Source organism: Myodes glareolus, chromosome 17, assembly GCF_982192425.1.
Source record: "Myodes glareolus chromosome 17, mMyoGla1.1, whole genome shotgun sequence".
In the NCBI taxonomy this organism is placed as follows: Eukaryota; Metazoa; Chordata; class Mammalia; order Rodentia; family Cricetidae; genus Myodes; species Myodes glareolus.
In genome coordinates this window covers 60029629-60042877 of record NC_142042.1, presented here as the reverse complement: position 1 = coordinate 60042877, position 13249 = coordinate 60029629, and the positions used below count along the sequence as shown (strand labels likewise).

The window sequence follows — 13249 nt, the reverse complement described above, 5'->3', positions numbered from 1 at the left end:
AGCGTGTTTACCCTTTAAAATCCAAATCTAAACTTCGTAAGACCACAGACGGCTGTAGGTGGTGCCGGTTGAGCTGGGCAGAGGTGAGCAGCTTTTCCTAGAGGCAGCCTGAATCTCACCGAGCCCCAGAGATGACCAAAGGACAGACTGAAAAGTAGCAACGTCCTTCATTTCCTTTGCGGTTTAAACCTAAACCACAGCTCCTCCCCGGTCGGCCCGAGTGCTTGCTTTATACACATTGAGATGTGAGTCGGGCTTTCTTCCCTCTACTGCCCCTGGCTTCCCCACCATACGGAGGCTTGTCCTCAGCATCTCCAGCACACGGCAGCGCTTTTGAGCAGTTCTCCTGGCTCATCTATTTTATGCACAGCTGCCTGCGGGAGCGTCTTCTTCAGAGTGATTTCAATACCCAAGCCGGGGGCATAGAGGCTAGAGGATGAATAAGCGGATTGTGCATCATTTAGTGAAAAGAGGAAGCACATTCTGCTCTGCAATGAATGAGAACATCGGGATTTTCTAGGGAGAGACGAATGGAGAAAACGGGATGTGCTGTGTTTGCTTCATAAAAGAAAGAAGGATGAACGAAAGGAGAAATGAATTCAACGCTCGAGCCAAGGAGAGCAAAACCAGAAAACACCCCAAAGTGACAAGGTAGCAAGCCTGTCTCCTGCCGGCTGCTGCCGTTCTCCAGTTAATATCTGCCAGACTTAGCGTGCTTGAGAGTGCTGTTGGGATAATGGGCCCCACTCAACATCACGTGAGTTCTCCATCTCAGACAAGGGACAGGATTTCAACCATATCACACACAGCTCTCATTACTCGCAAGGCAACGATCTTACCGAGGAGAGCAGCACAAGCCGTAAACACAAGTACTTCGGAAAAAGGCAAAGCTCTTAGGTGTGCGTGCCCCTGCGCCTGCGTCAGCCGGAGATGGCCTCAGCTGCCCCGGGCAGTTTCCAGACTGGATCTGAGAGGCCCTTTGGGATAGCAGCGACTGTAAGAGACCCATCCTCTGGTGCAACGGCCTCACTAGAGGGGTGAACAGCAGGCGGGTCTGAAGGATCTATCAAGCACCATCCATGTCAAGAGCATTCCTCTTTCAACTGGCAGAGAAAGAAGTCTGCTGCTGAGAGGTTTATGACCTTTTGGGGGAACCAATATACCCTAAATCAGAATTTTCCCTCTAGCAGTTCTAGGGATTGAACCAAAAATCGGCATTTTCAAGTCTAGAGAGGACCTTAGGCATATTGGTCCAGCCCAGTCCCTCCTTCCATCCTTCGGATTAAAACTTTAAAAATTAAAACCTAAAGGAGGTGAATGGCTATCCCCTCACTCACAGTAACTTAGCAGAGATGGGATCCTATTCCCCAACTCCGTCTTGGTATCCTTTCCTTTACTTCAGGAGTAATACGTCGAACAGATGAGAGAATAAGTACGCTCGCAGTGTGACACAAACCACGTGCGCGGAAACACGGCGAATGTGGAGTCTCAAGCTTGTTCCTCCAGAAAAGTCACTTCCGCCGAGAGCCCGAGAAAAAGGGCTGCGTGTGGACGGTCAGACGCTTCTCCAGTTCAACAGCCATCTTTGAACCGCCTAATAGATGCAGAGCGTTCAGGAGGGGAGGGAAGCCAGGAAGCCTCATCACGAGGCCCTGCTCTCAACACAGCTGTGCCAAATTTATCAGCCGAGGGAGTAACTGAAGTCAGTAGCCAACAAGAGGGAAAAACTGACCCTTGACAGGAGAGAGAACCAGTTGGAGCCGGAGCCGGAGCCAGAGTCGGAGTTGGACCCAAAGTCTAGAGTGCACGCCTTTAATCCTAGCACGCAGATGGCAGAGGTAGGCGGATCTCTGAGTTCCAGGCCAACCAGGGCTACATAGAGACCCTGTCTCAACAACAACAACAACTACTAATGCCACCACTGCCTGGCAATGTTGAGGGCATATAACCTGAAGGGAAAAAGTCAAATGGTATGAAGGCAGCAGTTCTCAACCTGTGGGTCACGACCCCCATGGGGTTTGCCTAGCAGATATTTACATTATGACTCATAACGGTAGCAAGATTACAGTTATGAAGTAGCAGCGATATAATTGGTTACCACAACACAAGGAACTGTATTAAAGGGTCGCAGCGCTAGAAAGGCTGAGAACCACTGGATTAAGTTCTCAGAGGGGGAAGCCTTTTAAGTTTAATTTGAGTGAACGTGGGCGTGTGTGGTGTGGGGGACCAACTCATATTTGTAAAATACTTGGCTGTGGGGGCTGATATTGGTTGCCAACTTAATTGTGTGTGGGATCAGCTGCAACCCAAGCGGCTCGGCACTCACCCCCCGGGAGGGACTTTCTTCTTTGGTGTGTTCGAAACCATGAAGATCCATCTTAAATGCAGGCAGGAGCCTCTAACGGGAGCTGAGATGAAAGGCCGTGGGAGAAGGGAACCCTGTATTTCGCCTGCTTGCCCTCACCCTCACTGACAAATTCATCTACCCTGCTGCCACAGTGCGCTTTCACCCATATCGGAACTAACTCCTGCAGCATTCAGGCATAAGTTAGTAGAGACAGACATACAGACAGAAGACCAACAGACTCCTGCAGGCCTTTAACACCTGATCAGTACTGCTGAGATGTCCACCCTTGTAGACCGAGCAACTACTGGATTCTAGACCTCTCCAGCGTGAAGCGGCCATTGCTGGACGACCCGGAACTACATCTGTTGAGTCAATATAATCCGCCCCATCTAACATGTGTCTTTACTCTCTCAGTTCTGCTCCTTCACAGAACTCTGACCAAGTCCTTCCCCACAGATATGATTTTATTCATCAGAGTGGTTATAGTCATATTTAGACCTAGAGTTGTAAAGACATTTAAACAAGCGCGGCACACACTATACATTTATCTTCAAAAAGCTTAGCTGCTAGGCTCAGAAAACTTCAAAAGTGACGTGAGATAGCAGCTGTCCAGCATATCCAATCGAAAGCCGACGGTTGGGGTAGAGGGGTGTTGGCTTTCGGCCAGGAGATGATGACGCACACCTTCCATTCCAGGACTGGACTCAGGAAGCAGAGGCAGGTGGATCTCTGAGTTTGAGGCAGCCTGGTCTACAAAGCGAGTTTCAGGACAGCCAGGGCTACTCAGAGAAATCCTGTCTCAGTAAAACAAAAATTGAAACCAAGGTCTGCATAAGAAAGCAAAAGTTTTGCCTTTTGAAATTTTTTGTTTGTTTTGTTGTTTTTGTTGTTGTTGTTTTTCAAGACATGATTTCTCTGTAGCTTCGGAGCCTGTCCTGGAACTAGCTCTTGTAGACCAAGCTGGCCTCGAACTCACAGAGATCTGCCTGTCTCTGCCTCCCAAGTGCTGGGATTAACGGCGTGCGCCACCATCTCCAGGATGAAATCCAGCACCCCTCTACCCCAGCCATCAGCTGCATTTTCCAAGTCAAAAACTAAGACTCAAAATAAACTTGTGCACATACTAGAACAGAATATTTAAAATTAAGATTAAAAGTTACAATTGATCTGAGACAATGCTTCCAGGATGTTCTGCTGCATTCAAGAGCCCCTTTTTCCCCATAAGGGGATCATGCTTTGCTCTGTCATGAGATAATTCCGTCGTTACAAAAGAAGACTCAGACTCTAGACTCAAACTCCATCCAAGGAGAGCCACAGGTGAAATGAAAAGCCACAGCGATAGCAGGTAGGTATGGGATACTAATGCGAGACAGACATAACTCAGGACCACCAGACCACACCAGCTTCCTATGCCGCGAGCATCTGCAGGCTCAGTAAACCCTAAACATGACTGTAATAAGCTGACAATGACCCTGGCTAGTGTGCTCCCTGGGTGCCATAAGAGGCTCCCAGTGCCATGAATTTAGCCACTTTGTCACTTGTCGGAATGCAAATCTATTTATTTTACTGTCGTGGTTATTCAAGAGTCAGACAACAATCCCGCACTCACATGGAATTGTTGCAGAACGTTTTGTGCATATTTTTGCACTCAGCTAGGCTTCCTATCAAGCGTTGGTCCCCAAAATTAATGCAGTGAGGATGCCCCCTTGTAGGAAGAAGACACTTTTCTTTTGGTGGTAACAGATTTGTGAGATTTATCCTCACTTTCTCCCCTCACTCCTCCAATGACAAGAGACCAGGAGTAAGTGAAGTTACAACAATGATCGTACCCTTTCGCCTCAGCCTCATTATTGTTGATATTGAGAGAAGCATCTAGAAACATCAACTTGAAGTTAGTGAAAACAAAACCCCAGGAAGATCCAGAGCCCACCCTGCATGATGCTGCCGTCACATTGCAGCAGAATCATCTTACTCATCACTACTGTGTCTTAATGCACCCCTAGATGCCAAGTGTGGCCACAATGACATCAACCGTCAGAATTGTTATTCAGGAAAATTGTTTTTAGGAGTTTTTGTGCTTTCGGTTCCTATATAGTGAGTTTCTGATTCTCATGCTCTGTTTTTGCCCAGACTATAGAGTGACCTCTAAGTCAGTGTGAACTATGATGTTTCGTGAAAAGTCAGGGGCTGTGGCTCAGTAATACTGTACTATCTAGCAGGCACAGGCCTGGGCTCCCTCCCCTGCTAAGCTAATACCTTTAGATTCGGCTGGGGATGTGAGGTAGTGTTAAAGGGCTTACCTGCAAGAGCTCTAGAGCTCAGTACCCTAGACTGCCCCTGACCAGAACATATGAACACACACACACACACACACACACACACACACACACACACACACACAATATAGAGACCCGTTTATGTGACGAAGGATACAGCTCTCTACTTTGCTTGTGAGTTTTATACTTTGGGCAAGTATATATCTACTAAGATGGTTTTTAAAATCTCTTAAAATATATTTTAAAATAAATATTTAGAATACTCAAACATCTTAAATATTTAAAATACTTTAAATATATATATATACGTATTATATATGTACACACACACACACACACACATGTTCTATCTGCATGTACAACTTTATGTCAGAAGAGGGCATCAGATTTCACTATAGATGGTTGTGAGCCACCACATGGGTGCTGGGAATTGAACTCAGGTCCTCTGGAAGAGCAGTCAGTGCTCTTAACCACTGAGGCATCTCCACAGGCCTCTACTAAGATGTTGCTCTATATATTTTTTAAATGTATTTTTATTTTTTCAATTTAAAAGTATATTTATTCATCAACAGTGATACAACTCAGAACTATACTGTTCAATGAAAGAAAAACCAAAAACGTTTCTTGGTGTTTGAAGATTCCTGACATGCTACTTTTTGAGCATCAGGAATAAGATAGCAGCATTCCCAGGAATTTCGGAGTTTTCAAACTTACATTTTAGGCATACTCATAAGTCTTCACCCGCCATAGTTTGAATAGCTAAAATCCCATTTAAAGAATACAATGCAATAAGTTTAATAGTGTTCACAAAGAACTGCATCCTGCAGAAATAGTCAGTGTGGAATATGGTTTAAAAGCCAGGTCTCCCAGCAGGGGAGCAGCCCTGCATGAAATCATGTGTGGGTGTCGCCATTTATGGAAGTATTTTCCAGGGACAATGTGCTATACCTTCAGATGACTATAGCATTCAGATGACTTACAGGAAGTATACTGCATATACTGCATTTTGTCCTTTTTTACTGATTTGACTGTATGAGTGTTCACCTACATGTATGCCTGTGTGGCAGGATCATGCAATGTCCTCAAATGCCAGCAGAGGGCGTTATATCTCCTAGAACTGGAGCTAATGACAGTTGTGAGCTGCCATGTGGGTGCCAGGAACTGAACCCTGGTTTTCTGGAAGAGCAGCTAGTTCTCTTGACTGCTGAGCCATCTCTGTCTTTTTAAAAATTATTCTTTCTTGTCTTCCTTCCTAAATGTTATATTACAGTAGTGTACGTTTGCTTATCATACGCATGTATATAATATAGGTTAGGACCCATGAATGAGGGAGACCACGCATGCGTTTTTTTTTCCTTTCTGAGCTAATGTGGCCTTGCTTAATATTATAAATTTTAATTCCATCAGTTTTCCTGAAAATTTTGTGATTTAACTTTTCCTTGGAGCTGGATAGTATTCCATTTTATAGATATCCCAGATTGCATTATTCGTTGTCTGTAAAATGTGGTTCTAGATGGGACTAGTAGTACACAGCCATAGTTCCAGTTACTTGAGAATCCGAAACAAAATTGTCTGGTTCCAGGAGTTTGGGGGCATCCTGAGTAACGCATAGTAAAAATAAATAAAATGTTTTAAATAAACAAAAATTATCATTGAGCTTCCTTGCTCCTAAATACACTTCAGCGGGGACTGAAACTAAACAGCGATGATTTGGCGGCAGGGAGCCAGCACAGAAGGTAATGGAGTTCAGTGCTGAGCCTGGCAGCCTGAATGTGGTCCCAGGATCCACTTAAAAGGCCAGATGTGTGGCAGCTACTCCTCAGCAAGCCCAGTGCTTCTGGGGTGAGATGGGAAGTGGAGAGGGCAGGACTGACTGGACGCTCACAGCCAGCTAGCCCGGGCCAGCGCAGCACAGCAGCATAGAGAGAACTCACTCAGCAAGGGGAAAAGCAAGAACCGAACCCTGGAAGCTGATCTCCGACTTCCACACACACACACCAGGGCACATGTGCACCTGCACGCACCCACGCACACACACACACACACACGCACGCACACACATAAATAATTACAAAAAAAGTAAGAGCAGTGATTTCCAAACTCTAAAGCCAATTGTCTCCATCCTGAACCAGCCTGCCTCCTATTCCTCTACAATGCATCAGGTAGCTTATTTATGTAAACATCTAGCAAAATTAAGTAGAAAAAAAGAATCCCTGGGAATTTTTTGTCACTGATCGTACTAACCGAACGTTCTTGAAAAGCATCAGACCCATTGCTGCGGTGCCTGAAGTAGATTCGGAGTGCTAGGTACACTGAAAGACTCTGCGGACTCCAGCGATGTGCAAAGGCACATCAGTTCTGTCTGGTACATCCCAATTCTCTCAGGGCTATTAGATTCAATTACCAATTATTAGATATGGGTTAAAAATATCCCTAAATTGTAGCACAAAGTTGAAGCATTCAGCTGAGAAACGTAAATGAGAAGTTAAGGGATCTACTAAAGGATTGTAAGACAGTCTATTTATTGTGCTTGCCTTACCCAGAAATGCCACGTTACATTTCGTGCCCACGAAAGGAAGCATGGAAACCAGACCAGAAAACCACCAGACCTGGGTTTGACTCCAATAAGGCAGGGGACTAGTATAGGGGGGGTGGGGGGGATGGGACTGACAATTAATTTGACTTTCATTTCTTTCAATAATCACTATATTGCTAACATGTTGTTAGGTTCTGGACGCAGAGCAGAAATATCATGGTTTTGTGGGGAAAATGGAGAAGTTAAAAAGAAAAGTGTGAAAGAATCGCAAGGATCCACATGGAAGAGCTAACCTGGTTTGGTAACTTGAATGTAACCAAATGATCTCGTAGGAAGTAATACTATTAGGAGGTATGGCTTGATGGAATGGATGGCCTTGTTGAAGGAAGTGTGTCACTGTGGTTTTGATGGCTTTGAGGTCTCATATATGCTCAGTATGTATGTTTCAGTTGACTTCCTGTTTCCTACAAGATGTAGGACTCTCAGCTCCAGCACCATGTTTGCCTGTAGACTGCCGTGCTCCCTACCATGATGATAATGGACTTAGCCTGGTTTACATGAGTGGGCTAACTTTGTCTGTATCTGGAAGCTAACCTGGTCTGTATGGGTGAACTAACCTGGTCTGTATCTGGGAGTTAACCTGGTATGCATGGGGGAGCTAACCTGGTCTATACTGGGGAGAAAATGTGGTCTGGGAGTCAGAAGTAGCCTGAAGGGTGACATTCAGGAGTAGGCAGTAGGGATAATCCAGAGTTAAAACCTGGGAAAGCCATTCCTCCCTTTCAGGTCCTTGTTTTGAATTGGGGATTATAATAAGCTATCTCAGGGGATTCCTCTGACATTTTAATGAGTGTTGATATTTAAAGCAGTTAGTATAGTTTCTGGCTTGTAGTAAATACTCAATAAATGATAGCTGTCGTTACTACTTTTTCACAGCCTTCTTTGAGTTATATCAAGAATCTTCTCTTAAAAAAGGCAACCATTACAAAGTGACCCTCCAACCAAATACTTCCGTTTTCCTGCACTTGCATCATGGGAGAGAGGGATGAGCGCACCGTGGAAAGATCATCTTTCCCTCACCCTGCCCTTGGCTCCGTGCGGGACGCTCACCTTGACCACAAAAGCAGGTCCTCAGGTCTCTTTAGTCTCCGGCTTAGCATGTTTCATGAGTCAGATCTGAAATGCTGGCCCCTTCAAAGGCTGGAGTTCCTCCCTGTTTAATCAGACATGAGACAAATCGCGTGCTGCGGCAGAGGCGTACAAACACGCTTTAATTACAATATTGTAACACCAATTAGAGATCTATCTAATCGAGGACCCGGCACTTCCTGCTCGGATATTACTCCCATGTCGGGATAATTACTGCTAATTAAGCTTGGAACTAATTAGGCTAAATGATCTCATTTATACCAACAAAGATGACTTCTAGGAGTTCATAAGAAAAACCAGGGTGATCTTATCGTTCCTGGGCTATCTGGCTTTTCATCCCGGAAACGAAGCCCCTCTCCTCGACATCAAGGGACGTGCAGAGTCTGTTCTGTGGAATTCTGGGTGAGATGGGAACAGGTTCTTCATTCGTCTTCCCAGATTCTCCTACATGGGGAAACCAGCCCTGTCCGCTCAAGGCTTACTATCCTCCTCCACAAATGTGTTGAAGGCAGCAGTCACTGAGGGAGGCTGTGGCAAAGGGCCATCCAAGCAGCCTTGCTCTGGCTCCCTTCTATCGGCAGCTCTGGCCAATCTGTGCCAGCATCCCTTCTCCATCCCCCACAGAGCACACAAGGCTTGGGCTCAGCCAGGCAAACGGAGGTTCGGAGGTTCGTGCACATTTCTCTTGCTGCCTAACCCTCACTTTCCCTCTCTAAGGCAGGGATAATGATAGTATCCTGGGGTGTTTGGGGGTGGGGATGAACAGCATCTCCATCACCGAGTGGAGGTAGTGTCAGTACGTGGTATCCATCAGCAACCAACATTATCGTTCAGTCTCCCCTTCCAGGTCCTGTAATGCCGCAGTTCTGAACTGAATTCCACTTTCGCCTGTTCTCTATTCTTTTCTGGCCAGGAGCAGTGGCAGTGAGCAAAAGGCACATGGCACAGAGTTAGGAAGTCTGGCTATTTTTCAGCTGTATGACTTGAGGAAGTCACTTCTTCCTAGGAAGGACAGCACTCGTCACACGCTTGATCGACTGTTCTACCCAAACTTTCTGACTTCGCCTTTGCAGTACTCCCCACTCGAGGTGAGAGAGCTGAGACCTCAATAAATAACTAACTTAAAAATAAAAATAACCTTCACTGCTACTAAATGCCAAGTCTGGGGGCAGGCCCTCACTCATAGCTGTGTTTCGAGTTGCCGTTACAACGGATTGCCCTCATCCCTACCTGTAACGGAGGGGATTGAAGTCTTCATCTTTGCAAAACCTGCAGTGTTTATCAAGCATGAAGTCTTTATTGTATGTCTGATACATGCTCCATTCTATGGAGAATAGCATGCTCTCCCAATATGAACATCCGACATACCAGTCTTAACACTACAAATACACAAGCACACATATGTGCCTGTCCTCACTTGCATACACACGCCACATATATCATCTTTGCTACATGGTTCCGTGGGGGGGACAATGCTGTTTCTTAGGTATCTTCCTGGCCTCTGGAGGTTTTTTTTTCCTCCTGGGCTTGGATTTGTACAGTAAAGACCAATGGGAACTACGGACGTTTACCCCATTTTTCTGCGGTCCACAAGGGTTGGCTCTTCATCCTTCCTGGAAGAATGTGGCAAGTGAGGTACCAGGGCACAGAGCACTGGGTTGACTTATTAGAAGAACATGCTTTTAAGGAATTTGGAAAGAGGGCAGGAAGCTGTCTCAAGAACAGGCCTTAAAATATATTTGGTGATTAATTAAAGGGCATGAAAAATAAATAAATAACTTCTTTGGCAAATTAGGAAACCTTTTATAAGATGAATCATCAAGCCATTTTTCTAGCTCTCGTTTCTGCTTCTCTGGTGTATAGACAGAGGCTTAATGTACCATTTTCGATTCCTTAATATAGCTAAGGTCCTTGGCTTCTCATACCACGAGAACCTGGCGGAGAGCAGAGGGCCTCTGTGGCTGAGGAAAGAAATACTCAGAACCCAGTCACAGCATAGCATGCCTAAGGGAGAATTTGGTTAACTTAACCATGTCCTACGTGTTCTGTCCCCATGTGGCAAGGATGGGTCTCAGAGCGGCCGGGTTTCTTCATGTCTGTCCCAGAACTATCATCCGCTATTATTTAAGTATGATCTACATAGTAAGTATGACCCAGTATTATTTAAGTAAGATCTACAGTCATCACTGCCCTTTGGGGATCAACAGCCTGGGCTCTCCCTAGTAAAGAGCTTTATCTGTGTTGAAATGAGTCTTCCGAAACAGTCTTTAAAACGTCCTCAGTGATGGTGGTCAGCTGGTGGTTTAAAGATCTGTGTGGTTCTTTGACACAGGCTCTTTTCCAAGTTCTCCTCAGCATCCGCAGTCTTGCTTATTTGTTTATTTGTTTGTTCAGTTGACACTGGGCTATTCTGAGCTCCATTTGGGTGGGCCTAGGGGAGATAATGCGCTGGCCAAGAAGGAGGGACTGCTTGGCTGCTCTCCGTGATTCCTGTCCCCCTCCTCCACCTCTTGAAGAGCAGGTTATGTGTCATTCTTATCTGAGAAGTGGCCTTTCTCTCTCTCTCTCTCTCTCTCTCTCTCTCTCTCTCTCTCTCTCTCTGCTGGAGGATGAAGGAAGGAAGAGAAAAATTGGAAGTAGGTGGTTTAATGCATTTAATCTTCCGGCAAACATGCATGTCACCCACTAAGGGAATGGGAAAGAGCTAGGTCGGCAGGCAACTCAGAGAGCAGAGTGGCAGAGGCATGAATAGAGGACGGTAAGGAAGGGGGAAAGGCAAATAGCAAGAAGTCTTAGCATTCCTTCAGCCGGCATGTGATGAGCTTTGGATAAGGATGCTAGGCACCATCCTAGGGTTTCATGCAGCTCAAAAGTGAGGTGAACTCTGTCCTCCAAGTGGTGTGCAGTGCTCGGTGGAGGAAGAGCACGATGGATTTGGAGATGTTTCTCTGGTAAATCCAACAGGTTCTCAAGCGTATTTAGATGTAGAAATTAAGAGGAGAGAGAGCTCAGTTAGTGAAGGGTTTACCTTGGGGGACGGTACGAAAGCGGGTGTGATTAATTAACCAGGAAAGAAGGCAGGTGGTGATTCCGCCTTCCTAAAAGAAAGCGAACGTGGCTTCTTTGCGTGGTTTTGGTTTGCTTGTTTATTTTTTTGCTGAAGATGCCCGTGGGAGAGCAAGGATGAGGTGCAGGTGGATAACTGAAGGGGTCTGGAACTCAGGGGAGGCGTGCCGGTGTTAGGGAAGTGGGTAGCGGGGAACACCTTTGGGGGGGTGAAGGAGTCACCGATTAGAAATCAGTGTGTGATGAGTTCACGGAGGATGGGGTTGAGGCAGAGAAACAGGATGTGCACGTGGAAGAATCTGAGCGCCCTGGGCCCTAACCACTAGGCAACCAGGGAAGTCACACATAAGAATCAGAAAATGTAGTCCCTGCACTTGGAGGATGATCATGCAATACTGCACCCACTCTACTCCATAGAAACTGCTTTGGCCAAAGTCACAAACGGCTTCAGATGGGCAAAGCTCCGAGGTGCCTTCCAGCCTGTTTCTTGCCTGCCGTGCCGCCTGCGTCTTACCTGCTTTCTCTGCAAGGCTTGCTTCACTGACTCCTCAGCCTCCTGACATAACTCCGGGGACACTGTCTTTTCTTACTTCTCCCATCTTTCACCTTTTCTCACCTTCTGCCGTTTAAATGAAATATCAAGGATACCCCCAAAGTCCACCCCAAGACTTCTCTAGGCATTCAGCATGCTCTCTGCAGGTGACTTGCAGCTTCCACTGCTACTGCCAACAGATGGCTCCCAAGTTAGTCTCCAGCCCGACACTGCTGACCAGAACACCTGACGTAGAAAGAAAGGCACGAAGGTCTGCGGGAACTGAGTTCTAGCTGGAGTTTTCCAGCCACAGGCTCCGCCAGCCATCATCACCAGGATGTTCACGGAGTCTTCACATTCATGCAAAGAAATCATCCTCATGCCTGGTTCTTCCGCCACAGAGAAAAGGCAGCTTCGAGGGGGAGTTTATTCTTGTGTTTTAAGCTCCTTGAGGCTACAAATCTCCAGAGATGATTTGACCACAGTGCTTTGCCCTTAAGCACCGCCGTCCTAGGACAGAGGTCTACTAGATAAGTAACAAGGCCTTCAGAGGACAACCAGGACTCTCTAGGAAGACCAGGCACTGACCGGGGAGGTGGACTCATTAGCATATCTAAAGCTTGATATGCAGACACTTTCTTAGGAAAGGGGCCAGCCAGTCCAGCCTTAGAGAGGAGCACACAGAAGCCCGCTAATGGTTCTGTGCCTCTGTGAGATGCACACACCTTCCAAGTGGGCTTGCCAGAGCTGCAGTGGAATGTTAGGTTCGAAATAGACAGCCAGCAGCTGAGCAGAGAGGCAGACAGACCTGCTGGGTCACTAGCAACACCACCCTAGCAGATAAGGTGGCGGGGGTGGGGGTGGCTCCTGAGACTGGGGGGTGGGGGTGGGGGCTCCTAGGACAAGAACTGATGGAGGCCTCGCTGTGCAGAAACACTATCTGCTCTCACTCCTGATCTCATTATTTTCGTACACACTCTCCTTCTTCCCCAGAGTTAGGCATTATAGGAGGATCACAGATAAGCCGAGCTTGACGCTTTAAAAAAAATGACCTGTATACCACTAATTGTTGAGCATCTTTATTTTTAAGTAAAATATTTTTTTTCTCACGGCTTTTACTTGACTTAGAAATAAATGAATGGGTTCCATTTTGTCTCTCCCTCCTAAATTTCCCTTAGGCATAGACCAAATATGTGTGAAATGTCAGCTCAATTAGGGTATGTTAGAAGTTATCTGTGTCTCTGAAAAGCAGTCCCGGGTAGAGGGCTCTTCCCGAACTTGCAGATATTACTGCGGCTGCAGTGGGGGCAATGATGATACTCTTGGCTAGGAAAGTAAACAAC

The 13249-nt window shown here is 46.2% G+C and overlaps 1 protein-coding gene across 4 annotated transcripts in view; it reads right to left on the bottom strand.

Moving 5' to 3' along the window:
* Positions 1-13249, bottom strand: part of LOC146891290 (uncharacterized) — a 72282-nt gene that overhangs the window by 32713 nt on the left and 26320 nt on the right. Inside the window, exon 1 of one of the 4 annotated variants that reach the window (XM_087897730.1) lies at positions 8270-8290. The exons of 2 other annotated variants lie outside the window; for them this stretch is intronic. The gene's annotated coding sequence lies outside the window, so the exon portion shown is untranslated. Of the gene's footprint in view, positions 1-1337; positions 1582-8269; positions 8291-13249 lie in introns of those variants that run through there. One more of the 4 variants, XM_085677949.2, reaches the window with a different exon arrangement.